Below are 26534 nucleotides of genomic sequence, written 5' to 3'. Positions count from 1 at the left end.
TCCAGGCTGAACAACCCCAGCTCCCTCAGACTGGTCTCGTACTGGAGGTGCATATGTCATAGACTAAAAATCCTTTTTTTTTTCACAGAAAACGCCAATAATTTGGAAGTTTCTGGACTTGAAAGCAGGTATTTTCATCAAATATTACTTTTTTTAGTTATCTATGAAATAAAAATAGCTTCAAAGAAAACAGGAAGGACACTTTGGAATCCTGGGAATATCCAATTCAGTTTGCTGGAATCAGTAGATGAACAAAAGAGGGAAAATATCAGCTGGTCAGATTGTTCTCAGCAAAACATGAGAGAAATGAATAAAGCCATTGCAGAAAGCAATTTACCCTAATAAGCCATAACTGTAGAGACTTTTTAAACATTATTTCTGGACTCAGGGAAATAAGTGATTAATGGATCAAATGGCATGAGCCAGACCTGGAATATCTGTTTGAAAAGGTGAGATGTTAAATGCAGGTGTACATTTTCATACCGACCACCAATTGATAAAAGTCACCAGGGAAGAAAAAACCCTAGGGAGCTCTCTTCTCTGTGCAAATAACTCGTTGTGCTTTAGGAACAGAATCAGCAGCTTGGGGGTCTCTGCTGCAGGCCCAGATGGCCACGCTGAGGACGCTGGTTTTGAAGGGAGCGTGGAGAAGCCTTTTGCCAAGTCCCCAGTCTGCAACACTGGTATTTAGTGCTGGACAAACCAACTGGCACTGTATCTGCTTTGGGGTTGGACAGCCCTCCTGAGCTCCAGCGAGGAGGGAGGAACACCAAAAAAGAACAGATGTAGCAAGAATTCTTTCCTTTGTAAAGATTGTGGCACGAGATCCAAAGTAACGAAGAAGGAATAGGCTGCTTTGCAGAAGGATGCACTGCAGCAGCGCTTCATCCTGCTGAAGGTGGAACATCGGATTCAGCTGAAACCTGGGTGGTGCCAAGCTCCATTTGGCTTCCTGCACAAAGACAAATGTGCTCCCTTCAGCTGTGCCTGGAATGCGATTCTGCTCCCTTGCTATTCCTTCATAGTCCATTTGTGCTAATGAGCTGCTTTGGGCTTGGGTTGGTTTGGGGTTTTTGCAAATATCTCAGAAATAGAAAAACAATCCAGACAAAAAGCATCCCAAAATCTCAACTTGGATGAAGCCCATTCTGTAAAACCAACATTTATTTGGGCTCTGGAAACATTCACATTGTTTTGGGCATTTTGCTTTGAAAAACAAAGCTTTGTGTCTCAGTGAACCGGGCTGGGACCTGTGCATGGCGTTGGCCACAGTGCTGCTTTGGCATGGTGCAAATCAGGGCCCAGAAGTTTATTTTTCCAAGAGATTGAGATTACCCGTCACAGCTCATTTCAAAGTACGCAGGGTTCATCCTTTCTCATTTGGCTGTGCTCCCGCCTCACTGTCCATCTGGTGTGGGGCAGAGCATGTCCTGCGGCAGAGCCACCGCTGCGGTGCTCGGCATGGGTTGGGAGGCCCTGAGGGATGACAGCCGTGGGATGGCCGCATCCTGCACTGCTGCCAGGCCCCTCGGCCCCTCCAAGCTATGCAGATGTCGAGTCCAACCTCTGGGTAACTCAGCCTTCTTCACTGAAGTCATAGAATGGCTTGGATTTGAAGGGACCATGAAAGTCATCCAGTCCCACCCCTGCCATGGGCAGGGACACCTCCCACTGGATCAGGGGCTCCAAGCCCCATCCAACCTGGCCTGGAACCCCTCCAGGGATGGGGCAGCCACCACTGCTCTGGGCACCCTGGGCCAGGGCCTCCCCACCCTCACTGTAAACAATTCCTTCCTAACATCTCATCTAAACTTCTCCTCTTTTAGCTTAAAACCATTGCCCCTCTCCTATTGCTACAGACCCTGCTAAAAAGTTTTTCCCCCACGTTTCTTATAAACCCCCTTTAAGTTTTGAAAGGCCGCAATAGGTCTTCTCTCCTCCAGATTGAGCAGCCCCAACTCTCTCAGCTTGTCCTCGCAGCAGAGGTGCTCCAGCCTTCGGATCGTTTCTGTGGTCTCCTCTGGACTCATTCCTACAGCTCTGTGTCCTTCCTGTGCTGAGGACTCCAGAACGGGACACAGGGCTCCAGATGGGGGCTCACAGAGCGGAGCAGAAGGGCAGAATCCCCTCCCTCCCTGCTGGTCCCACTGCTCTGGGTGCAGCCCAGGACACGGTTGGTTTCTGGGCTGCGAGTGCACATTGCCGGCTGACACTGAGCTTCTCATCCACCAGGACACCCAAGTCCTTCTGCAGAGCTTCTCTCGATCCTAAATCTTCTGTTTCTGGGACCAGAGCTGTCTCGTGCATCAGCTCAGCAGTGTGGAAGCTGAAACGATCTGAGAAAAATAGAGAAAGACCATCTTGTAGTCAGAGCTTAGAGAGGAACAAACGCACGGAAGGCATCGTGCAGCTATATGATCTCTTGGAAACAAATGAACAGATTGCCATGAATGATTAAACTGCTTAAGACACTAATTCGCATTCAGGAGGCCGTGGAGCTGAGGGGACCGGTGAAGATGGCAGAGACGTTTCCCTGTGATGGCTCCTCGTCGTGTAATTTGATTTCTGAAGGTAGCAAACAGAAGGTAGCCGTGCTCTGCAAACAAACCGCTCAGCGCAGATGGCACAGAGCGCTGCTGTGGGTGGTGAGGTCCCAACGACGCTCCTGCCCTGGGAAACAGTCCATGAGTGCAGCAGCCTGGCTCACTGGCTTTGAGGAAGGAGACCATGGCAAAGGCAGTCCGTGCCAGTCATGGGACAGTCAAACCCACAGCTGGAGGAGCACGCAGTGGGCACAGTGCATGGAGGGGATGGTGGTGAGAGAACAGTCTGGTGCAGGTTACTAATTCTGGCTGCAGCACAGCCCATGCTGTTGTGGGCGGCAGCAGGGCGGGGGCTGCGATGGCTCTGGGGGTCCGGCAATGCTGGGGTACAGTTAACCACCATCCCTTTGATTGTGGGGGCGGGGGGAGATGCACAGCTGACAACACTGACTGGTGCTCCCGCGCTTCTCTGCCAGGGACTCCTGAGCCAGGACATCTGCATCCCAGGGCAGCATCCCCCCACTTCCTGGTGTTTCCATCGCAAATGTCCCCTCCAGAGCTCCATGTGTGTGTTCCACCCAAGGCATTTATATTCCTCAATACCTCACTGGATCCTGTGTGTGTTTGGAGCTTACAATAATCCAAACTCTATTTCAAAGAGAATCACAGAATGGTTTGAGTTGGAAGGGACCTTAAAGATCATCTAATTCCACCTTCTTGCCACGGGCAGGGACACCTCCCACTGGATCAGGGGCTCCAAGCCCCATCCAACCTGGCCTGGAACACCTCCAGGGACAGGGAATCCACGACCTCCGTGGGCAGTGTCTGTTCCAGTGTCCCACCACCCTTATTTGCCGCTTATTAATTAATAGCCCCTTATTTGATCTGAAAGGGCTCCGGAAATGGGGTGGTTTGGAGGGCTTTGGGGTTTTTAAGAGAAGCCATTGCTGTGAGCCCCAGCAACAGCTGTTCTTCAGCGCTTACAGATGGTGATGTGATGGATTTCCTGAGATGTCCAAATGGACTGAAGATAGAAGCCTGTGTGAGAGAAACAACTTGTTAGAGAAATAGCAGCATTGAATTGCTTTAAGCTGGGTGAATGATGGCTGTGCATTCAGACAGCACCGACTGGGCGCACAGGTCGCTGCTGGTCTCAGCTCTCATTCAGTCTTATTCAGAATAACAGCATTCTGACATACAGAAAAGAAATTACTGCGTCGTACCATTTAACAATAGTTCAAGCTGGATCCTGCTAGAACTTATGCCCTTGTAATGTCTAATGCTTTGCCTGGGGAAACCAAAGGGAGGAGAGTTGCTCCTGGGGTCGTTCTGTTGATCACGCATTGATTAATAATACCTGTGTTTAGTGGCTGCTTAACACCATGCAGCTGACACCAAGGAGAGTTTAGGTGGTTTCAGAGGAGGTGCTCATTTCACTGTCTTTATAAAGCTGACCCTGCAGCTCAGCCTTAGAGCTGGTGCTGAGGAGATGTTTCGGGCTGCCCTGTGTTATAAGGAGCTGTGGTAAAGCAGTTGGACTGGGAGCGAGGGCATGGTCTGAGCGTGGTGGTGCCCAGGCGCTCGCTCTGTGCAGGTGTGACCGTGGTTTGAGGTGAGCTGCGTTTGCTGAAGTATGAGACTGGAGCTTGTGGTACAAGCTGAACGTCACCCAAGCAGTGGTACCATATTCAGGGTGGTGTTATCAGCTTTTAACATCGCCTGAGCAGTAGTAGCACACCCGGGGTGGTGTTATCAGTCACTGCCTCTGGAGAGGAGTGAGTCGAGGCGGCTGTTTCACGGTTTGTTGGACTCCATCATCTCTGCTCTTGGATGCTGTGCTGCTCCCCAAGAATAGCCTTTCAAACCAGGTGAGTGAGTTTTGCTGTGTTTATCTTTCGTTGGGCTGGCTTATGTTATTGAAGTACAAACCATAGGACAGTTACCCCTGTGGCCTTTACTGTGTTCCCTGGTTGCCTGAACGATGAGCTGGGTTTGCTTTTGGGTGTGAGGTGGGTGGATTTACCTGGCACACAGCACAGCTGATGAGGCCGTTGTGATAGTCTTCTTGATGTTTGCATTGGGAAGATCTCATCCAGCACCAGGATAGGGGATTCTTCACAACAGCTGAGTCCCTTGTGTGGCTTCAGTGTCAGAAGTTAGTCTGGAGTGGAAGCGATGGAGCACTTTGGGTTCACGGGGGGTTCAGAATTCCAAGCTGGTGCTTTGTTCTGATGCATGGCCAACGTGTGCTGCTGCTGCAGCCCGTATCAGTGCTGCGGATGCAGGAGTTAGCCCGCAGCTCGTGTGGGGTGGGTTGCAACCGGATCGCTTGGATAATGAGGGAGGAATCCAGTCCCAGAGGTAATCCTGAAAAGCCTTCGTATTTAGCAAAAGCAAACAGGTTCTTCCCTGTGCAGCTGAGCTGTTTTGCTTTGGAGACCTGTTCTCCTCTGCTGGAAATCCAATGCAGTGATCAAACATCAGGCGCTGTGAAACCTCTTTTGTATGAAACTCAAGAGCTGCTGCATGATCTTTTGTCACGACTGAAGTATGGGACACTGTGCTCTGAGAGCAAGCTTAGGAGCTGCCTCCTGGGTGGGCACCACACTAAGGGCAAAAGAATGAGACAGATGTGATGTGTCCTCATACATGGGAATCAAGCACTGTGCGAGGACTCGGAACCACCAGAGGAGAGCATAAAAGGGAAATCTCTTGCTCAGGGACTTTGCCTTTGCCTGGGCTATGAGCAAAGCCTTCCCCTCCACTTACTCCTCTGGGCTCTGTGGTCAAGCTCACATGTGTGCCTTCAGATGCTATTTTGACTTCGTCCCAAAGCCTCAGGACTTGGTGTCTCTGTGACCTGGACACTGTAGGGCTTCTTGAGGGTTTTCTCAAAGGAAAACAGTGTTTCATATTCAAATTAAATTAATATCGCAGTATTTCATATTAAAGACTTAAGACCAGTGACTGGTTGACAGCAGGTGACTAAAGCAATGTCAGAAATGGAGTTTGAGCAGGGCAGTCCTCCCCCTGGCTCTCGTTCCCAGCTTTTAGCATATGCTGGTATGGGATTTTCTTGGCCATGGGATTTTACAGCCACCAGCAGAGTGGCCTTGCACAAATATGTGGATTCAAAATGAATCTGAGGATATCTGATGGCTGTGAGTTGCACAGGTTTTTATTATGCATCAGCTGGAAATGCAATTGATTTGTGTTAAGTGTCTTTGAAGACCTTTCTGTTATTTCATCTCCCTGAGAGTGGAAGGCATCGTGTGTAACTGGGATAGTGAGGTCGCTGAAGAGTGGGAGGGCAGATAGAAACGGTCTGGGAAGAGATGGTGGGTGGGGACTGTGCCTTTTTCCTTAAATCAAGAGCCTGTGAAGCTTCCCAGCTCCACTCTGGGGGATTTCTGAGCAGTGGAGCTGCTATTTCTGTTAAACTGTTTTCCCGAGCAGCTGCCTACTCCTGAGTGCCCCTCTGCATTTATGTTCTGTCTCAGTATTCCTTTGGTAATGGAACACAGTCATTTAATCTCAGATTAAAACAAAGGTATTGAAAACCTAGCGCATACGAGGTTTCGGTTTTCTCAGTGCTGCTCTGTTGTTGCTGTGGGTAGTTGAGTTTAACTCCTAATTACATGGTACAGACTAGGCAGTGTTGATACTTTAAAGTAAATCCTGAATGGCAATTCTTAAACAAGTCTGCAGAGCTGCTTTGGATACAGGCAATGTTTGCGCTGGCTGCTTTATCGGGCGAATTGCATTTGAGTTTCAGCACGCTGGTCTGTACTCAAGATGTTAATATTCCTGTGTACCTGATTATCTTCATGAGATTTGTGCTCAGACACAGGTGCTGGAACATGAAATGCCTTTATGTAATGTCTGAGGTTCTGATCATTAAAGTAAGATTAACACAATGAAATAATAAAATTCAGAGTTTACCTAGCGCTTACAAGCATAGTCTGATTCTCTGCATCACATGGACGTAATTATTTTTAGCTTTCCAGTTTGAAGCTTTGCTGGCTGAGGAACGGGCAGTTTAAGGCACTGTAAAACTGAGCCTAACCCTTCTCATTGAAGGTCATGGGGACAGGCAGGTCCATTCCATAACCTTTCTTGTACCAGTCTATGCTCTCCTCCAAGGAGGGGCTTGGATGAGGATGTGTCTGGGGGATCCCTAACTTGGGGAATGAGTCTTGGTGAAAGCCAGAGGGATGTTTGTTGACTTCCGAACCCAGAGCTTTGGTGGCTACACAGACCAGATGGGTTCAGAGATGCTGTCATATGGCTCATGTGCTCTGGCCAGCACTCAGCCCACTGGAAATGAGGCTCAGCTGTGAGGTTGTGTCCATAACTATGCAAGACAGGCTTGAGAATTATTTAAATAATGTTATTGAAATCATAATACCTCACCTCAAAGTCAAAAGATCTCGCTGGTCTTTCACTCAGCTTGTTCAAATTGACATGGAAGTCTCGTAAGCTGGTCACAGTCCTTGTAGAACCAAGCAACGAAGTGCTTACTTTCCTTCCCAGCGGTTCTGCTGTCTCATGGAATGTCAGGTTTGTTTGGCAGGGCTGACTCTTCACAAACCTAGTTTGGCTACTGGCTTGCCACCTTGCCATTTCCTGATGCTTCAAGCTTCTATTTGCGTGTCTCCCAAATTTCTCTTGCTTGAAATTAAGGTGAGTTAGAATTATACATCGACCCCTCTTCTTTTCTTAAGATACTTGTGTGTTAGTGGGATCTGTTACACAAACACAACACGGGCTTATCACTATTAGTCCTGGCAAATATCCCTTAAATGTATCTGTTGGCTCTCTTTTCTTCTTTAGCAGAAGATGCAGACTTGAACCCAGTGGGCACACAGTTAAGAAGATTCTTTGCCCTGTTTCTTCATCTCATGATTGCATGAAACAAGGTGTGGGTGAGGGCAGAGCAGAACCCACAGTTGGATACAACCTCATCCCTGCCTGCAAAGGGCCTGTCAAGCTCATTATGTGATGAGCTGCTTGAGGGTTTTTAATGCACCAATTCCTGGTTGTGCTGCGTGTAGATATGGCACGTGAGGTCATGGTGTACTAGGCACGATGGGGCTGGATTGAAATGAGCTTAGAGGTCTTTTCCAGCCCTAACGATTCTGGGATTTTTAGCTAAGTGAAGTCTGCATGCATTGCACGTGTGACACCAGTTCTCCAGCACCGCTTATGCCACGACTCCAGATTAACAGAAGTGAAACCAATTGCTATCTGCTGCCACAGGGGTCCATTTATCCATTAACATTCCTCAGTCCTGGCTGGCTCTACGGACACCACCGAACACTGGCTTTCCCGAATGTCACAATGAAAATACATTGCAGCGGTGAAACCGGCAGGGCAGAAGCTCGTGTCTCCTCGGGCAGAGGCAGGTGCTGCTGGTGCCCCTGCTCCCAGCTCTGCCTGGTGCTTGCACAGACAAAGGATGTGGTTTCCAAGAGGTCCAGGCGCACGCGGCTGTCAGAGATGTGCGGCAGGTCAGGAGTATGCTGCCAAGAGAGTTTACTGTCACAAACCTGCCCCTTCCTCAGCAGGGAGGTGTTTGGCGGGGATCTGTCAGCTCTGAGAGATTTCAGAGGAGATGGCAGGATGACGGTGGGGCTCGGGGAGGGGGTGAGCACAAGGTCACTGTGTCCGATCTATTTTGTCACAGGTAACCTGGGTGTATGTGTACAACTTGGTTTGACTTGCAGCCTGAAAATAGTTTGACTGTCTGTCCTGCACACCCCTGGCCATGCATGTCTCTCAAAAGCTCATGGTGTTTTAGTTTCCAGCTTTATATATTCATGCCCACTGCCGCTAACCTGCTCCTCCTCCTAAATGCCACTAGTCTCTCCCTGATGATACCCGTGATGTATTGATTCAGAGCCACCACACATGCTACCAGCCTGTATGTTGCTCATCCATGTTCCCTTCCTCTTGTACGAGCTGCTCTCTCTCCCTGACCACCCCTGTAACTGTTTCTGGCCCTGCGGTTCGTAATTAATCTTTCTGCGTGAATCCTGGTAATGTTGATGTTAAGCCTCTTCTGCACACATGATGAAGCAGAGAGCCTATCTATGAATTCAAATGCGAATGTAACACCTTGTTGGAGGAGATTTGGACCTTTTAGAGGATAGGATTAGACTTAAAAATGAGCTTGACGAATAGGATACGTGTTTGGGGTGAGAGAAAGATGAAATTCAAGCTAATGCGAAAACTGTGTTTGGTCAGAGCCGTCAGCCTCAAATGGAGGATGAGAGGTAGGTGTAATGCAGTAGATACATGGAACAGCATCTGTAACTCTGTATGCAGTGTCTGGTGTAACTTCAGGTGTCCTGGAGCTGATAGGAGGTCCCAGAGAAGATCAGACTCCCTTCTGCTGAGTGATGACCCAGATTGTGAGGTGGCTTTCTGATAGAGTCAAAGGGAGCGAGAATGTCATCAGTTACCAAGCTGATGATTCTCCAGGGAGTCTGTGCTGTCTGGAAGAAGGACGTGTTTTGAAGTCACAGTTCTGCTTTGCAAGGAACTTTTGGAGACCCAAAATTTGGCATCATGGTTTCCCTGGCTGTAGGGAAACGCTGGACAACTTTGTCCAAATAACCAAACCAGCCAGTATAGTTGTAAGGCAAAACATTTTGGCTTCTTATACCCCAAGAGTTGAGGTTAAGAAGTAATTGATGGGAAACAAACCATTTTGTAAGGACTGAATGGGATTCAAAGGGGGATCCAGCAGAACACACCATACCTGGTAATCAAGAAAACCCCAAACAAATATCTTAAGTTTTTGTGATCTTCCAAGTTTTCCCATGATGCACAGTCAGCTTTCTCAGTTCATTCCACTGCCTGTGTTAAAGTGGATCCTTTCCAGTTTGGGTTAAACGCTGTTTCTAGCAGAAACAGTTAAGGGTTCCACTTGTCTGCTTTCCATCTGTATCTCAGCAGGTAGGTGTGTGCAAGGCAGCTATGGACAGGCCTTGTCCAGTGCTTATATCAGGACATTGATGCCATTTGGGCAACACACTTGCAACACAAGGTATCTTTGAGTATTTTTAGCTCTAATAAATAGAGCATTCCAGATTCCAGATGTCATTCAGAATTTACTTGCAATATGTATTTATACTGGAACTCTTGTGAACATCCCCTAAGTATTTGACAAGGATATTCTGGATGTATAACCTGCTTTTCCTCCAAGTGAATGAAGTTTGTAGACCTAGGATGCATAACCTACTTTTACTTAAAGGAATTTAATAATAGAATCTGGTTTTTTCCAACTCTCTGCATCCTTTCTTGCAACTCAAAAGAGAATAAAGCAGAGGAGGAAAATCCCAAGCAAGAAAAATGCTTGCACCCCAAGGATTGTTAGCAAATACAATTAAAATGGAAAAATCTAGCTTTTCCAGAGACCACTCTTTCAAAGGCATGGAGTGACAGGATGAGGGAGAATGGCTTTAAATTGGGAGGGGAAGATTTAGACTAGACAGTAGGAGGAAATTCTTCATGCTGAGAGTGGGGAGGCCCTGGCCCAGGGTGCCCCGAGCAGTGGGGGCTGCCCCATCCCTGGAGGGGTTCCAGGCCAGGTTGGATGGGGCTCGGAGCCCCTGATCCAGGGGGAGGTGTCCCTGCCCATGGCAGGGGGGGTGGAATTAGATGATAACTTCAAGGTCCCTTCCAACTTAAACCAGTCTGATTGTATGATGAAGGGCCACCTTTAGAAAGGTGGGAGGTGCAAAGGGTGTCATTAGCATGAAAACCGGAGTGGGAAGGAGAGGACTATCTGCGCATCCCAAAGGAAGGAACCTGTCCAAATGAGTCGTGCTGAGTTTGAAGAGCAGTTTGTGACTCTATTTAGGCTACCTTTCTGTTTGAATGTCCTTTCATAGTAACACATCTCTTAGATGTTATCTGCTGTCATGACACATCAGCAGACCATCAGAAATGGCATCTGGTTCCCCTCTGACCATGCCTGCTTGGGCCCTTCAAGAAGGGAGAGCTCTTTCTTGGCTCATACTTTATTTTATTCCCCTCCACACCCCTGCCAGTGGAAGTGGCTTGAACGTCACTATAGAGCTCCTACAGCAAAGACAGATCAGTACTGTTATTTTAATACCTTTCTCCCCCCAAACTCAACAGTCCTTCATTCTTCTCTCTCCTCTTTTAAAGAGGAAAAAGAAATACAGACCTAAGCCAGACAGTTCTGGTGAATTGGAATTGTTTTATTAGGGTGTTCTGTGTCTACTTCTTCCCCTGCTGACCTGCTTTTCACCCTGCTCCCAGCCCAGAGGTGCACGGGAAGACATCTATACTGCAATTCAGATCCTCCTCTTTGCCTGTTTCTGTTTTTCTCTCCTTGTCATTCTTCTGGAGAAGTAGTGCCGGTTCTCTCTTGGCTTGTGGGATTGCCTTATTCAAACCACTAACAAACAACTCTGTATGTTGTTAATGGCTCTAAGCTGATGATCTATGTGCTAATTCAGCTGTAGGCACTTGGGTAAAAACTGCTCCCTGGGTGCCACTGATTTGGGCACTCAGTGGAGACCTGGGTTGGCCCCTCTTGCCCCATTTGCATTTGCCCCATTTCTGTGGTGCGAACCTCTGTGCCGAGGAGATGTTGTGGGTGGTGGCAGTCCCAGCCTGAAGGAAAGTGTGTGGGTTCCAGGGGTCTGGGAGCCCCAGTCCTTGAGAGAGCTGTGATTCTGCTGGGAGGGCTTGAGGAGCTGCCCTGCTGCCTTTCCGAGGTGTGAAACGCCCTCTTGGATCTCATAGGATCAGTGTTCTGCCTCTGTATCTGACCTGTGCATTCAGAAATTATTACTCTAGTTTATTTTTTAATAAAAAAACCAATCACCAGTTCTGACTCTATAAAACCGCCTGCGCGGTCTTGCCCTCTTCCACTTTGTACTGTGTGAGCTGTGCTTCAGTTCTGTCGGCAGTGCTGCTGTTGGGCTCTTAGTTCTTCTGCAACAGAATACTTGGAAGTGGTCTGATGGCTGAGGGTACCCAGGACAACAGCTGTTCTTGACAATTTTATACAATTGTAGAATCCCTGGGTTGGAGAAGATCTCTGAGATCATCAAGTCCACCCATACTTGTCCTCTACCAAATCGGATCCCTGAGCATTTCGTTTGCCCGTCTTTCAAACCCCTCCAGGGATGGGGACTCCGCCACCTCCCTGGGCAGCCTCTGCCAGGGCCTGAGAACCCTTTCTGTGAAGAAATTTCTTTCCTGATGTCCAATCTGAACCTGCCCTGGTGCAACATTTCCTCTCATCCTATCTCATGACCTGGAAGAAGAGACCAACACCAAACTTTCTACAGCCTTCTTTCAGGCACTTGTAGAGCGTGGTGAGGTCTCCCCTCAGTCTCCTCTTCTCCAGGCTAAACAGCCCCAGTTCCCTCAGCCGTTCCTCGTTACACTTGTTCTCCAGCCCCTTCCCCAACTCCGTTGCCTGCAGTCATAGTGAGGATCATTAATTTTGCTATATTACTTAAGAAATCTGTTATTCCAGTGATACACTTGGGGTACCTGTGAGAGCTCAGGACATCTGGAACACTTGGGTAGAGGAACATTTGTAATCTAAAATCATGGGCTCTGTAAAGGTAAGTTTTACATATCTAATAAAATAATTGCTATAGACTTTATATAAGCTCCTGATGAGCCAGAAGAAAATGCACATTCCAGTTGAGATAAAATTTTCCGTTTTACAATTAGTTTACAGCAATAATTGCATGTTATGGAAGTTAATGACATTCCCACCCGTACGTCACCGTAATGGCAGCCCGATCCCAACGCGTGTGGCCAACACCTGGGAAGCAACACGACAGTGAAGAGAGCTTTAATCAAAAAAGCGACCCAACTGCTGCAGAGACACTGAGCTGTAACAAACACTTGTGATGACTATCAGTAAAAATGATTTTATAACCCAGAAATATTTTATATCCCAGAAATGATTTTAGAACCTCTGTGCATGGAAAACTCCATCTTCTGTTTTGCTCACCTGGTTTGGCTTTGCCTGTACTAATGATTTAGAAACTGAATCTGCTGCAGTCATGCTTGGGTAGCGTGACTCTTGGTATCAGGTGTTTGCGGGTGGCCCTGCTGGAACGGGGAAGGTGCTGGTTGTGGTCAAGAGTGGCTCAAGTGCATTACTGCCAGAATGCAGAGTGCTTAAAATGGCTTGGAGGGTTTGATTGTAGCAGGCACTGTTTATTGCAGAAACCTGTATGAATGAGCAAATGTACGGATGGGATCTTCAGACACAGTGAAGTCTTAATTGAAAACTCTTATTCGTGCAGGATGACCTGGTTGGTGGGGTGAGGCTTCGAGCAATCTGATCTAACGAGTGATAGGATGAGAGGAAATGGCCTCAAGTTGTGCCAGGGGTCGGGTATTAGAAAATATCTTTCCTGACAGAGTGGCGAATCCCTGGCAGAGGCTGCCCAGGGCAGGGGTGGAGTGTCCATCCCTGGAGGGGTTCAAAAACCTTGTAGCTGTGGAACCCTGGGGCATGGCTTAGCAGACTGGTGGGGTTGGGTTGGTAGTTGGACTGAACGAGCTCAGAGGTCTTTTCCAACCTTAATGATTCTATGATCTGGTGGGAGGTGTCCCTGCCCGCAATAGGTTTGCAACTGGATGGGCTTTAAGGTCCCTTCCAACTCAAACCATTCCACAATTCTGTGTTTCTGGAGAATTGGAAGAGGGGATGGAGAAGCCAGGACACCAGACTGCGGAGGGGTGGGGAGCATCTTCTGTTTCACAAGAACTCTCCAGATCTGGATACTAAAGGTATTTTTGTTTCATATGAAATAGGACAGCCCCAGTGTAAGAGTTTTCTCTCAGGTGTTTGTGTCTGCATGAGAGCAGTGGCTCCAGTCGGGGAGAGTCTCTAAAGCAGTGCAGCCCCTGCTCTGACAGTGTTGCTGTTTCCAGGTTTGGGTCTGTCTCTTTTTCCCTGTTCTGTGAAAAGTCTCATCTTCATCCAGTAAACTGATGAAAAAGGGAAAAAGAAATACATAAGCCATAAATGTGTTCTGCAAAGGAGCATTTGTTCTCTGCCTGCCAGCCCTGTCTCTCAGCAGAGTCCTGGGTGTCATCAAGGTCTATGTTATATACAGGAACCAAATGAAGGAATGAACCCATCACATCTTCATGATCTCATAGAGACAGGGAGGAGAGAGGGCTTTGCTGTCAGATTTATTCAAGGGTATTCTATTTTTCAGAAAGGCCGATAGCCATTACAAGTGGTGACCAGAGGGAACACCTGCCCAGCCCAGGTCCACCGTATGGTCCAGAGCCTGATGCTCACAGGTGTGTTGGATCCAGGGAAGCACAGTTTTCCTCCAGACTATAACCTCCAAAACCCGCAGCACTGTGACCGAGGGACTGGACAGCCATCAGCTCATTTGTCTTCATTAGTGTGTCCTTCCGAAAAGCCACCACAACGAGCAGCGAGGAGACCTGCAGCACATGAACTTCAGTGTGCTACCTCAGCAGTGGCCACCTCCAGAGCTCGGGGAAGACAGAAGATCGTTCCTTGTTGACCTTGCCAGCCCTGCGGTTCGTTGACCTCTATCCTATTCTCTATCCTCTTCTCTGTGCTGGAGGAGCAGAGTTTATTTGGGGAATATAAAAGAACCCTGGAAGTGTAGTCCATGACAATATTTCAAGCTTATGGCTTGCACATTACAGGAGCCTTTAATCTTCCTGAGAATAAAGTAAAACCTAAATTCTGAGCTGTCTCGATGCCAGAACGGGCTGGGCACACAGCCAGGGGATGGTTTGCAGGGCAGAATTAAATCCCCAAAAAGTTTGACCTCTCCCTTGCCTCCCTTGCCTCTGCACAGTTTGAGAGGCTTAGCTTCAAATAAAATTAGATTTTGGAACAGCAATAAAATATTACAAGTTTTCTTGCTGAAAAATTAATGATGTAAATTCAGTTCTGGAATCGCCAACATAAGAAGGAGGTGGAACTGTTGGAATGGGCTCAGAGAAGGTCATGGAGATGACCCACAGGCTGGAGCACCTCTGCTGTGAGGACAGGCTGAGAGAGTTGGGGTTCTTCACCCTGGTGAAGAGAAGGCTGACTGGAGAAGTTAAAACAGCTTCCAGTGCTGAAAGGGGCTCCAGGAAAGCTGGGGAGAGGCTTTTTCCAAGGGCCTGGAGTGACAGGATGAGGGGAATGGCTTTAAATTGGAAAGGGGAAGATGTAGATGAGGCATTAGGAAGAAATTCCTAATTGAGATGAGGTAGCAGGAAGAACTGTTTTGCTGTGAGGGTGGGGAGGCCCTGGCCCAGGCTGCCCAGAGCAGTGGGGGCTGCCCCATCCCTGGAGGGGTTCCAGGCCAGGTTGGATGGCGCTTGGAGCCCCTGATCCAGTGGGAGGTGTCCCTGCCCATGGCAGGACTGAATGGGCTTTTGAGGTCCCATCCTACCCAAACCTTTCCATGATTCTAGATGAAGAGAATTGTTTAAAATAATACTGTTGTCAAAATGAAGCTGTTGTCACTGCAGTCTGAAAATACTGTTTAGGAAAAGGCTTGTTTCAAAGTAAAGCCCCGAATTTCAGAACTGCAAATATTAAACAGTTTGTGCTCCGTGCATCCACGTGATGCGAGTGCAGCCACCACTGGTGCTTGTTCGGAGCTGCACCTGCTGTGTTGTAGTGAAATCTTACAGAAACAACACTTCATTTGTCAGGCTTTTCTCTAAGTGAGTGTGTTTCTCTATTGGAATTTCAGTCACACACTGAATTTTATAGCTTTCTGCTTGCAAATCAAAGGAACTTTTCTCTTTTCATGTTCCTAAATTGTTCATGAATCATAGAATCGCTTGAGTGGAAGAGACCCTTGATTGGGTCCAACTGTTCCTGTCCACTACTAAATCAAGTCTCTGAGCACCCCAGAACTCCCAAACCCAACACTGACACCTCTGTACGCAGTGCAGTCCTGCAGCAACACAGAGTGATTTTATTGCTTGAATTTATATTAAAATACATCTATAACAACATTTCCTACACAGTAGCTGATTCCATGTATTTCTAATATTGGAAGAAAATAAGGGCTGGTTCCTGTAAAGCAGTAACTGCCTCAGCTATCCCAGGTTTTCCCAGAGCTGCTCTTTCTGCTGTTGGATTAGAAAAACGAAAATATATTTCCGCGTACCTTCGATGTTCATGACCAGTTTGCTTCTGCGTCGGTGCCCAGCCTGCCGGAGGCTGAGTGGGCTGACTACAGCGAGGATCTGCCGCCTCAGTTTTCTGGGACCTCCTTGCTCAGTAATTGAAATGCAAATGTATCTGTGTATAATGATATTTCCCTCAATTTTTTGGCTCAGGAGATAAGCTGCACACAGTGAAGCAGTTTGAGATGAGGGGCCCTGAGCAGCAGCAACCCTTGCTCTACTTGCACAGCTACTGAGTGGTGTTCTCTTCCCTTCCTGCCACCCCTCATCCAGAAATGGGAGGCAAAGGGGACTCGAGGAGCACAATCAGTCAGCGGTAAAGTAGGCTCTTCTGCTGAGTTGTGATCCTTCATCTGCAGTTCTTCAGGAGCTTAAATTCTGAATGGCCAGGGTAAGTACCGCTCAATTTTCAGTAGGTGTCACATAATATGTCTTTTCCAAAAGAGCATGGGGAAAAGAAATTCAGGGTGACTGTGCTCAATTTGCAGTGCTCTTGGTCGGGATGGCAGGAGCTGTGCGGATGCTTCTCTGGAATGAAGTGACTGGAATGCAATAAACCCAAGCAGCAATTAGCAGCGTGTGTTAAGCCTGTCTCCTGGGGGTGATGTTCAGTGCTCCCAGCTTCCTTGCTGTCTGCTGGGGCTGTTAATCACGTTTGGTTGTGGGCACGGCTGGCCACTCCACGTGTGTCTCCGTAAACACAGGTGGCACTGGGAGTGCTGTCTGGCATGGAGCATCACTCACTCTAATTTGCTCAGAAGAGCCATGAGTTGTACTCAGAGGCCACTGAAAATCTATCAAGTAAGTATTTGTGGGTGAGGAAAAGATGTGTCTGAGTGGTGAACATCACCGAGGCACTAAGTCACCTTTGCACTCGCTGTCACAAGTGCTCGATGGCCTACAGGAGAGCTGGGGAGGGGCTCTTGATCAGGGAGTGCAGGGACAGGGTGAGAGGGAACAGCTTTAAGCTGGAAGAAGGGAGACTGAGATAAGATTTTTAGGAAGAACTGTTTTGCTGTGAGGGTGGGGAGGCCCTGGCCCAGGGTGCCCAGAGCAGTGGGGGCTGCCCCATCCCTGGAGGGGTTCCAGCCCAGGTTGGATGGGGCTTGGAGCCCCTGATCCAGTGGGAGGTGTCCCTGCCCATGGCAGGGGTGGGACTGGATGGGCTTTGAGGTCTCTTCCAACCCTAACTGTTCTATGGTTCTGTGGCTCTGATGCACCTTGTGGTGCCTGGGGACCACACTGAGGGCTCATCAGGTGCTGGTTGATGCTGTCAGCTCTCCAAGCAGTGATCGTTAGTGTAGGTGAGCACAACCAAGCTGTGATGAGCAGAGTCCTCCTAGCAGTTTGCCTGTCCATTACAGCAGTGGATAATGAGGGGAGTTCATTTAAATCATTGCAGATATACCTCAATCAAGCTGTTATTAGATGTTTTTATTGGCCTTTGCTTCTTTACTTTGCCTTTTCCCTGTTAACGCATGGACTGGAAGACCACAGCGAGTAATTAGTAATCGAGCTGAAGTGAATGACCTGGGTGGGACTCTGTTCTTTCCTCAAGCCGCCTTGGCTAATGGTGTCACGCCTGAGCGAGACGAGCACGTTTGCCCGGCACAGAACAGGCTCTTGGTTTCTGTGGGCATTAGCAGTCACTGCAATCACTGAGCTCCCTTTACCTACTCAGGGAAAGCTTGTGAATCACTTAGGAAACCAAATATTCATTTACTGACGGGCTTCACCTAGGGACTTCTCACTCTGTTTTGCGTCCCAGGCACAGAAATTAGTTTGAATCTCTATGCATGGGAGGTGCGAGGCTCTAGAGGGAGGTGAATGCTGAATGAAATCCGCATTGTGCGCTTCACAAACTGGTCTCAGGCTTTTGAAAGCTGCCACCTTCATTTTTGCACTTGTAATTCTCTTAGTTGTCAGTCCTTTGCCTTTCTCTTAAGCATCTTAATGTGTTAAATTAGAAACACAATTTCTTACTTGACAGTCGCTTTATATTGTTTGCATGTTAACTGCCCGTGCTCTGACAAAACCCGGTGTGAAGGTGCCGGAGTCGCCCTAGACCCAGCTCCCGTCAGCGGGAGGAGCCGTTGTAGGCAACCTGCCCACAGTGCTCTGTGGGACCCCCCAGCCTGCCAGCAGTCCTGCCAAAGCACTGGTGGTTGCACCCACGTGCCTTTTTGGTCCATCAGGAATGGAGTCAGGAGGGTTTGCAGGGTCCCTGGCCACAAATTAGAAGATGAATTTTGGGTTTTGCGGAACAGTCTGAGAAGTTGGAGGTGTTTTTCCCTACGCATCTGGATGAAAATATCCTTATTTTTTGCTTTGTTTCCCTGGGAGTTCTTCACTTTCTCAGCCATTTTCTTATGTTGTTTTGACGTGTCTTTCCCTATATTGCTTTCAACCCCCAACAACCCTCCCCACCTTCCCGCCCCTTCCCCTGCTGTGCTGGTGGGGAGCTCTGCAGCAGCACCTGCTGATGGAGGAGGACGAGGAGGCAGGTGTTGCTCACTGGTCCGCTCCTGGAGGTGCACGATGGGCTGGGGAGCGTGCGTGGCTCTGTCAGTGGCCCCTGTGGAATCTCCTGCCCTAAGAGCTGAGATGGAGTGGGAAGCTGTGCACGATGGTGCGGTGGTGGTGCTGCCGTGAGCGTGTTCTGCTTATGGTATCTTCAGCTTATGTTGCAAACCACTTTGTAGGCAGCCTGCAGCCCTGTGACTGCAATCCTCTTGTGCAGTATGAAATCCAGACCTTTACCCTTTCAAATTATTGAATATATCGCTATACTGGCTTATCAATCTTTTTCTGCCACTTCACCTCTTGGTCATTTTACTCTTCACTCTTTAAGCCTTTAGTGGCTGTTAAGGAAGAAAATCAGGACATTGAAACCTTTCAGAGCCTGAAGAATGATTTCTATGTCTTTCCATTGCATTCAGCCCACTTGAAATACCCACTTGAATGGTTTATGCTTTGTGTAGTGCTTTAAGAGCTCACTGACGCTGCTGCTCAGGCAGGCTTGGCCGGGAAGCTGGAGATGGGCTGTGGGGATGGCACCGCGTGAAAGGGAAGAGGCTTTCGCTTGTGGGGTGCATGATGCAGGGCTGAGGAGAGAAACAGTCACTCCAAATTGCACGAGGGCTTCACCATCCCAAAACTCACGGGGATGTGAAACCAATCCTATGTAATGAACAAATTAAGTTAAACCACTTTTTTAATTGTTTTTCTCTGTTCTGGTTTTATGCGCTTTTGCTCCTTGAAAAAAAGCAGTTCCTCGTGCAGCAAAATAATCTGTTTGCTTTCCTCCCTCTGCACTTCAGGGTCTGGCTGTTGCCCTTGGGTGTGAAACCACTTCTGCTCGGTGGAGGGTGAGCAAAGATCTGCGGGGGCACAGGTGGACGATTAGGGCTGAGGCGTATAAAGAAATGATGTGAATGGTCACAAGGGAAGAGATGCCAAACATCTGTGTCACAAAGGTTGGTGTTAAATAGATTTGAGTAAAGTGTCTGTGTGAGGGTTTAGACCTGGACAGCAAAGAATCATGTGGAGCTTAGCTGGTGACATGAGGCCACTCGCTCACCCTTCCCATCCTAGATGGAATTAGGAAGAGAAACAAAAGATAAAGCTCGTGGGTTGAGATAAGAACAGTTTAACAGGGCGGCACAGGAAGAGAAAAGTAAAACGCTAGTAATGACAGTGAAAGATCACACAAAATGGATGGCAAGGAACCCAAATCACTCCCTACCCAGAAGAACAATGCATGACTGTTCCCATGTAGCAAAGACCTCACTGTGATTCCAAACTGCTGCTGTGCTGCAGTACAAACTCTAGAACCAAGCCCAGCTGTGCTGACCACTGTGCCACTCTGCCCCGCCGACCTCTCCACTTCTATCTTGTTATGGTATGGAGCATCCCTTTGGCCAGTTTGGGTCAGCTGCCATGTTTGTCCCTTCCCAGCTTCTTGTGAAAATTAACTCTTTTGCCACCAAACCCGGGAAATTAACCCTTTCCCAGCCATAGGCAAGACAGAAGGTTAGGGTTTTCTATATATATTCTTAATTTGTATCTGCTCTGTGTGGAAACAGAAGCCACCAGCTGGGCTGGACCAGGTGAGCGTGACCTGTGTGACTGTCACAGAATGGAAATGGTAGCAAAGGTGTTGCTGTCCTTCTGCTATACTCGGCTTAGCGCGTACGTTTTGGATTCTGTCCTAGAGTGATGTTTGGGCTCTTGTGCCATTCCAAGTAAGCCTCTCCCGGTGCTCATGCTGAAAGTGAATACATTATTTCATCTCTGGAGATAAGACTGTGCTCTATAATATGAAGACAATCCATCCTAATAGTGAAGCAAAACATACAATTCTCATTTCCATCTTCTGTCAGGCTATTATCAGTATTGAAATACTCCCTCCGTATGCATGTGTATTGAGTAATTCTGAACAAAATGGGTTATAAAAATATTAACAAGCACTAGAAATGCATTTTAGATACTTTACATTCTTTTCTCTCTATTGATTTTCTAGCTCCATGGAGTACAGAATCCAGAAGGCATCATAAAGCCACTGTTCCTGGTCAGGAGGCATTGACCACCCTGGGAGGCAGCCTGAGAGACCCATGCAGTGTGTTGGCAGTGAGGAGACTCCAGATGCCCCAGCAAAGGCTTCTTTCACGGTAATAATCCAGGCAGAGAATTCCTGGATTCACTGAATTTAATCAAAATATTGCATTAAACTTCAATAGTCCCTTTCACAGGATGCATAATTTAAAACAAACAAATCATTTTGACAGAGTACCTCGAATCCTGTGTTCAGTTCTGGAATTCTGCAGCATAAGAATGAGATGGAACTGTTGGAATGGGTCCAGAGGAGATGATCTGAGAGCTGCAGGACCTCTGCTGTGAGGACAGGCTGAGAGAGTTGGGATTGTTCAGCCTGGAGAAGAGAAGGCTGCGGGGAGACCTCAGAGCAGCTTCCAGTGCTGAAAGGGGCTCCAGGAAAGCTGGGGAGGGGCTTCTTCAAAAAGACATGGAGTGACAGGATGAGAGGAATGGCTTTAATTTGGAAGAGGGAAGATATAGGTTAGACATTAGGAAGAAATTCTTCACGCTGAGGGTGGGGAGGCCCTGGCCCAGGGTGCCCAGAGCAGTGGGGGCTGCCCCATCCCTGGAGGGGTTCCAGGCCAGGTTGGATGGGGCTTGGAGCCCCTGATCCAGTGGGAGGTGTCCCGGGGGGAAACTGGATGGGCTTTAAGGTCCCTTCCAACTCAAACCATTCTATGATTTTAAGTCCACACGGCTAAATTTAAACTCATACAATCCTTTTCCAAAGGCTTCAATACATCTTACAGTGCGATTGACCATTAGTACAGCGCATCTTCAAACTACTGTTGCTAGACGTTTCTTTTCTTTTGTTTAATCCTTTTTTTATAAAAATGCTGATGGGGATGAGTAATAAGCTGTCTTTGGGCATCTCGACAGCCATCATTATTTTCCACTTAAAATTAAATTACGTTTAAATTTGGTGGTATACATTTTAATAGCAACAAATGTTCCGCCATTATCTTAATATACTGCTATTTATCACCTCTGAAAATATATAAATAAATTGCTGTACTAAAGGCAAGCAGGAGACTGTCATGATACAGAGATCAAAGGAAAAACATTGGTTTGGGTGGCATGAAAGGAGCCGTGCAGTTGTCTCAGACCTACCATTCCCATTAAAGACAAAACAAAACTCTTATTTTTCTCAGAAATGTGAAATTCTTATTAGTTTGAATTTCCTGCCATCATTTCCATACCTGCTGTCACCTCACCATCCAGACCATCATCTTCCCAGGCTTGATGCCTCCCAGTTTCTGCTCCCTCAGGCTCAGAAGCTCCTTTTCTGGTGAGGAGGCTGGTGGGATGATTAAGCCTCCTGGGAAGCCTCACTGTGATGGTTTCAGATCCAGCAAAGCAGGCTCTGGTCTGTCTGCTGAAGAGTGCTGCTTGGTGAGGGCTGCTGTGAAAGAGACATTTGTCTGAGCAGTAGCATGTGATGCAAGAGATCCAAATGACTTTCTTTTCCACGTAGAACTTCATAGAATCATAGAACGTTTTGAGTTGGAAGAGACCTGAAAGATCATCTCATTCCACCCCCTGCCATGGGCAGAGACACCTCCCACTGGATCAGGGGCTCCAAGCCCCATCCAACCTGGCCTGGAACCCCTCCAGGGATGGGGCAGCCCCCACTGCTCTGGGCACCCTGGGCCAGGGCCTTCTCATTGTGAAGAATTTCCTCCTAATGTCTAATCTGGATTTTCTCCTGTCCAATTAAAAGCTATTCCTACTTATTCTGTTACTCCAGGCCTTGGTAAAAAGCCTCTCCCCAGCTTTCCTGGAGCCCCTTTCAGCACTAGAAGCTGCTCTAAGGTCTCCCCAGAGCCTTCTCTTCCCCAGGCTGAACAACCCCAACTGTCTCTGCCTGTCCTCGTAGCAGAGGAGCTCCAGCCCTTGGATCTGAGGCTGTGCCTGGAGAATCCTGGAGCCAGATGGCTGAGGAGCCACCATCCATCTCCCCGCAGTGTGGGATGAGGCTCCAGCTGCTCAGCTCTTCTGGCTCAGGGAGCTGGAAAGATGCTGTTTAGTTTAACACACAGTAAGGACCACGGCGTAAGTGTTTTAGTGACTGATGTCAAATACCTGGGACCCCTGCCCAGAGTGAGAAGCCCTTGCTGGGACAGTGCTTTTCAGGGGTGGATTATAGGCAAAGGAAGGAGGCAGGCTGGGATTTTCCTCCGGAAAACACTTAATGGTACAAACTTTTTAAAAGCCGGCTTTTAATTCAATAAAGCTGTCCCCTCAAACCGGTTTTATCCTAATCCTTGAGAGGAGAGAGAGCTGTTTAAGTGCGATGGAAAATGTTAATAACTCTTCATGTTGTTCAGGGTTGTTTCCTGACTTGGTAATCGCTGTCAGCACCTTTCCTTTCCCTCGTTCACCTTAACAAGTTCATTCACTGCACTGCCTCCAGCCTGTGCTGTGATTAGTAATTAACAGACCCTTCCAAATGGATTTTTCTTCCTCTTTTTTTGTGCAGTGACAACAGCCATTGATGTTTCATAATCTGGTGGAAGTCTTCGGGCAAGACCTTTCTCCGGGGAAGCTGTGCCTCTGTCAGTGGAAATGGCTGCTGCCCCGCACTACGCTCGCCTCCTTTCCAGGCCCTGCGTGGGGACAGGGACCTGCAGGAGCTGCTCCTACCGCTGCGAGATGACCCCTCTGCACAGAGACCCATCGCAGCAGCCAAGGGCGGCTGAACGTTGTGGCACATCAGGCGTGCTTGCTGCAGCACCCGGTGTCCTGGGGTCCCAGGGGCGGCCCGTGTGCCCGGCGACTGATCCAGGTGAGGTGGCTGTAGGCAGCCCTTACTTTGACCGTAGCTCCTTGGGTTTTGGTCATAGCACTTGGGTAAAATCCGAAGAAGCTTCCCTTTGTCTTGCAGGAGGCAGCGTATTGTCTCGGTCTCTTCTCCCAAGTGACAGGTGATGGGATGAGAGGAAACAGCCTCAAGTTGCACCAGAGCACGTTCAGATTGGATATTAGGAAAGACTTCTTCACTAAAAGGGTTCTCAGCCCTGGCAGAGGCTGCCCAGGGAGGTGGTGGAGTCCCCATCCCTGGAGGGGTTTGAAAGCCGGGCAGATGAGGTGCTCAGGGATCTGGTTTAGTAGTGGACAGGGATGGTTGGACTCAATGATCAAAAAGGCCTTTTCCAACCAAGAGATTCCATGAAAAAAATACTTTTCCTAAATTAACTGGACTAGGGAAGTGGTGAGACTGCCTGAGCTGAATGCAACCTCACACTGCCACGAACAAACATGAAATGTCAGGCTCTCCACAGGCTGATCAGCCCCTTCTCCCACCCTGGCTTTGTTCTGCCATTCTTCCTGCACTGTCCCATCATTACAGGGACTTCACTCCCAGTGCTTTGGCCTTGCTTGAATTGAATTTGATGTCTCGTGTGTGTGGGTGAGAGCGGCCCCGCAGGGCTGTCTCTGCACACTCACGTGGAGATGCCTGAGGCGCGCGGTCGCTTTGCTCGCTGTGGTTCAGGTCTGCAGGACTCCGTGTATTGCATCCCCCTGCTCTCCCTAAGAGGATAGATTTCCAGATCATACTTGCATGTGCTTTTTTCCCAAGCACCCCCACCCTGTGGCACTTGCTTTGTCTGGAAAATGTGATTTTATCAAAGAATATAGCTGTGCTGTTAGAGATGAACACTCAGAGTTACAGCTTAGCTGCATACCAGTAGTGGTCTGCACAGGTTATTCAGCTTTTCTTTATCACACAGCTATTTTGGGTGATAATCTGTGTGAATCGGGCACAGTTTAGTCTGGCTGAACGCCTGTTTCAGCATAGGCTAACGCCATAATGTTGGAAATGGGAAAGCCAAGAGATTCTTTCCTCTAAATTAGCCGTGTCACCCCATTTCAGAGAACTGCCGGAGATAAGCTGCTTTGCACAGTGCTCCAGCCACGTGATAGTGGGACTGATTGAAAGCTGGAAATGAGCCTTAAAGAAAATTACATGAAACTGTTTACCTGTACTCAGTAGTGGCCAGCAGGACATCGTGCTGATGTTCTGTCAACATAACTCCTCAGCCTTATGTTTAATTCAGCACAGAGCTTATACTGGAATAATAGCAGGCCGAGCTTTTATTAAAACTTCCTTCCTTGAAGTCCCAAAGCCACCAGTATTATTGAAGTTCAGGCATAGTGGTGAATCAGGAACCGGGATTGCTGTTGGAAGGAACAAGAACATCTCAAGATTAGCTCTAGATCCAATTCCGTGGCTCCTGCCCTTTATCCAGCTGCTCCCTCTGCCCATCACTCCATGGGTGCCTCTGGGGAGAAGTCTTCTTTCCTGGCATCCCTGGTCTGTGTCCAGAGGGGCCACAGGTAGAGCAAGCTCCTGCTTACTGAGCAAGGAGGATTTCCCAAGCCCCCTTGAGACTCCCTCCTAGCATCCCACAGTTTGAAGGCAGTAATGATCTCTCCATCCATTTTATCTAAACATCCAACGTGTTTGACACCACTTGGGCAATGCAAGAGGCTTTGGTTGTTCCAGAACTGAAGTGATGTGCACAGCGCTGTAGGCTGGAAGTCAGTGGGTTGGATTGTACATTTTAATCAACATCTCTGATGGCTTTCCCTGATTTTTGTGGCTGAGCACGGTCTGTTTCTCTAGTGTGAAGCAGAAGGAGCTACAGGTCCAGTGATCTGGATCAGGGAGAGCAGCCCACCTCAGGAGTCACCTAGACATTAATTACTAAAGAATTATTAACCACAAGGTTTGGCTCAGAACTCGGAGCTACCAGGTCCAGTGTTAAATGGAGGAATTCAGGAAGAATAATAGGGGTTTTTATTAATAAAATAAAAATTTTAGGAAGATGAGGAAAAAAAGAGGGAAGAACTGAAAGTTCCTGTGTAAAGGTAACCTGAATAATCTGAGCTGGGAAGGAGTATTTTAAGTCTTCCAGAGAAAACAGGTCCACTAAGAAGCCATGAGCAGCTCTAGGTGGGTGAAGCAGTGTCCCAGGTGGTCACCTCCCTCAGACCAAAGCTGAGGACAATCAGGAAAGGACTGGAAGCCTTTCATCTCTCTTTGACCTTCCCTCTTCTCAAGGGCCCAGAACTGCTCTTGTCTGAGCTGATAAAGAGTTTCCCATTCTGCTTGTTCATGAGGTTGGGGATGTCCTGCTTTGCTGGGAAGAGGCCATACCTCTGGCAGCAATTGAGGGGACTCAGGAGAGCAGGGAGAAAAGGAGTTTTATTGGTAAGGGCAGCTAGTAATATACTTTAATAAAGGTCTGGAAGGGCTGATATCTGACAGAGATGTATGAACTGCTGCCCGGTGCTCGGGAATCACGGGGGGCCGGTGTGGCTGCAGCAGAAGCCACCCTGGCTGACCCCTGCTCTGGGGTGAGAGGGGCAGGCTTCCCCCAGCAGGGAAGGGAGTCCTGGCAGAGCTGTTTTCTTACAGCATGTTAAGTTAAAACATACTTGTTGCCTATTTCCTTCTGTACTTGTCTGACACATCAGTACAAATAGCAAAGGAAAAGCCAGCCTGACTGTCAGGTCTGTTTTCCTCATGTGGTGACTCATAACGGCGCTGCTCCTCCAGCATCGGCTGTGCTGGTTTCTACTTAAGCGTAAGGACCAAGCAGTCAAGGCTCTCCTGGACTTTGTAGACCTGAGTTAGATGTGCCACGAGTGCTGCCAAAGCCTTTGGTACCTCAAAGGCAAAAAAGGTTTCTGAACGCAGTGCGTTTCCAGCTTTCCTGTAAGTCACGTAAAAGGCAGCAGAGTGCCTGTGTGAAAAATGGTTTCTTATGAGCCTTTAACATACAGGAACCTTCTTGCACCATGTCCGTGGGGCTGTGTGGCAGCTCAGAGGGCCAAAAGGTGATAACTTCTATGATCACAAGAGAAGTCGGGCAGAAGGAGCCCTCCTCGTCCTGTTCCCACGTGTTTAAGGGACAGAGAGGCACCTCCTTCTTGTAAGAGTCAGTCCAGAGATGACCCACGAAGTAGAGCCTTCACCAAGAAGGGAGAAATGACAGTGGTGGGACCTGAGTCCTTGTCAGTGTCAGAGTCATATCTGTTTGTTTTTCTGCTTAAGTAGAAAGTCAGGACTTGCTTTAGTAGGCAGGGTGGTGTTAGGCTGAGGGCTGGATTTGGTAACTTTGCAGGTCTTTTCCAGCCTTAATGTTTCTATAATTCTAAGTGGTTTAGACAAATGTGAAGGAGCAGCAACAGCCC

General features: G+C 48.2%; 1 long non-coding RNA gene across 6 annotated transcripts in view; it reads left to right on the top strand.

The window, feature by feature from the left end:
* The window catches only part of LOC128852330 (uncharacterized), a 224749-nt gene that overhangs the window by 173976 nt on the left and 24239 nt on the right, over positions 1-26534 (top strand). For all 6 annotated transcript variants that reach the window (XR_008450097.1, XR_008450096.1, XR_008450094.1 and 3 more), the window contains 5 exons: positions 13778-14114; positions 15891-16128; positions 19058-19213; positions 20260-20407; positions 22813-23118. This is a non-coding gene — a long non-coding RNA (uncharacterized LOC128852330). The remainder of the gene's footprint in view (positions 1-13777; positions 14115-15890; positions 16129-19057; positions 19214-20259; positions 20408-22812; positions 23119-26534) is intronic.

Source organism: Cuculus canorus, chromosome 5, assembly GCF_017976375.1.
Source record: "Cuculus canorus isolate bCucCan1 chromosome 5, bCucCan1.pri, whole genome shotgun sequence".
Classification (NCBI taxonomy): Eukaryota; Metazoa; Chordata; class Aves; order Cuculiformes; family Cuculidae; genus Cuculus; species Cuculus canorus.
This window is presented reverse-complemented; position numbering and strand designations above follow the sequence as displayed.